Source organism: Monodelphis domestica, chromosome 5 (assembly GCF_027887165.1).
Source record: "Monodelphis domestica isolate mMonDom1 chromosome 5, mMonDom1.pri, whole genome shotgun sequence".
In the NCBI taxonomy this organism is placed as follows: Eukaryota; Metazoa; Chordata; class Mammalia; order Didelphimorphia; family Didelphidae; genus Monodelphis; species Monodelphis domestica.
This window is the reverse complement of record NC_077231.1, coordinates 323713068-323715457: the sequence shown is the minus strand read 5'-3', so window position 1 is coordinate 323715457 and position 2390 is coordinate 323713068.

The following is a 2390-nucleotide window of genomic DNA, read 5'->3' as shown; positions in this document are numbered from 1 at the left end:
CTCCCTGCAGTCCTCCCTTCAGAAAGGCAAAACGCCATCCGACTGGAGCTTGGAGCGATCCCCCTCCCACTGGAAGAAGGCATTCGTGGGCTTGCTGGGGCCGCCTCCTGCCCCTGCAGCCCCGCTGGTGACCGGCCTCCCTTTGGTCCCTTCTCTGGCTGCAGCTTGCAGGAGCCGGAAGGATGCTTTCTGCCATGGTGCCGCCTCTACGCCTGCTCGGAGGGCGACCAGAGCAGGACCAAGGGCGAGGGAACGCGAGCTCTGACAAAGGGAAGTGACTGCAAAGACCCGGAACAAAGCCAGTCCTGGGCACGAGGTAGACTAGGTCAGAGGAGGAAAGGGGTGTGCAAGGGCTGGCTACAGCTCAGGGAAAATGCAGATGGGGCTCCGGAGGGGAGGGAAGCATCTTAATCGCCTCAATTAAATGGAGATTTCAGTTGAAGAGGGTCCGGACCTTCCGGCTAATTGTCTCCAATTCCTGACCAAAGGCAACCGTTTATTCCTGTTTTGGAGAGGGCGCGATTCCAGGCTCTTTGAAGGGACCCTGGTGAGACCTCCTTTCCAGGCTTCCAGCAGCACCACATCTAAGGGCAGCCCCAGGCAAGAACACAGCGGGAATGTTCCTGGGCTCTCAACAGGAGGCATCACGTGGGAGGGGAAGCTTAAAATCCACGTCTTCCAGTTTCACAGCATGAAACAAGCCCCGAGGACATCAGAAACAGTCCGCTCGTGTCCTCCTGGAAGACTCACCTGTGATACACCACCTACCCCAGCCCACATCAAAGCCAGTTGTTGGAATCCTTCAGATCTGGGGTCGGAGCCATGAGAAATTGGGCCAGTCTGGGAGGAAGTCCAAACCCAATAAATGCACTGGGTAGGGTTCATTTGCAGGGTGGGCACCCCCAGACAGGGCTAGCCTGAATTCAAAGGGCTCTTTAGGGCTGCACTTTCTCCAAACATTGACTCACAAGCCCCCACCAGGTTGTTTACCTTGCTAGTCAGCCAGATGGCACAACGTGGGAGAAGCAAAGGCATTTAATGAAAGATCATAGCAAAAAGGCTACTAGAAAACATTTTCCCTACAAACCTGGTGTATTTTCTCCCACAAAATCATACTCCGTTCAGTAGAAGAGTAGACACACATTAGGAATAGATGTGGAAAGGTGGACAGAAAGCACAGGCGTGTGGCCAGGGCTCTCTCACACATGAGAATACTGATGAAGGAACAAATCTGACATCATAGGGCCCCACTGACTTCTGATGATCCTCCTGGTTCTACTTTCCACTCATGTGAAGAGCCACCCCTCCCAAGGACCAGATACTCTGTCTCTGCCATGTTGCTCCTAGCTAATCTCATGGGACAGCTGTGGAGAATCTCTCTGATGGTCTCATAGCTTCTGCTGGCCAATGTCAGGCATGGTTCTATCCATCATGTGACTATGGAGGGTCTCTGTTCTATCCTGGGGCTTCACTTGGGTTCCTTAGGGGGATATTCTCTTCCATTCAGTGACCTGGGGTTGGCTATGCACCTCTTTGTTAAAATCCCAGAGCTTTTCCTTCGCTGAAATATCGGTGATGAAAACTCCAAGGAATTGGGCTGATCCATCACAGACAAGTGATGAGCAAGCTAGTCATTGCCACCAGCCAGTGGTTGGCAGGACTTCTCTAGAAGCCAAGCTAATGAAGAAGAACCCATTCTAGGTTCAACTTTCAGCTTTGCCACTTACCACCTGGCTGAAGTTTGGTGTGCCTGAACCTTGGTTTCCCCATTTATAAAATGAAGGGATTAGACAATATGGCTTCTGAGGTCCCTTCCTGCTCCTCATCTAGGATCTGGTAAGATTCTTGGAAATGATCCATATATCAAGTCTAAGAAGCTTAACTTCCAAAGAGCTTATTAATGGGGGAAATGAGTTTTTAGTCTCCTTATGTTCATCTGGAGTCCTTGGAACCTTCAGAATGCCCGACTCCCAGATTTCAGCTAGTTCCTATGTCACTCCTCTGTGGACAGAACTCCTCTCCCTCATGTGTTGTAGCTGATATATCACCCAACAAAGGCAGAACATTCACTTGCAGCACAGGCAGAAGATTGAGTCCACCAGAACACAGAGCTCTCCATGGCTTGGGGTGGCCAAAGACTTTCCCCCTGAGAACCTGTGACATCAGTCCAGTGACTCTGCACCTCCAAGGACCCAAAGAGTTACATTTTACTAATCCCTTCATCTGGACTTAAAGAATTTCCCAGCAAAAACAAACAAACAATTGAATTAAAATACCATTTAGTGAAGAGCCGGTCAAGAAAATGATATTAATTGGCCAAGATGGTGGTAAGCCGAGCTCAAAATACAAGAGGCCGGAGCATCGCAGATGTCAAAGCAAGAGACTCCCCA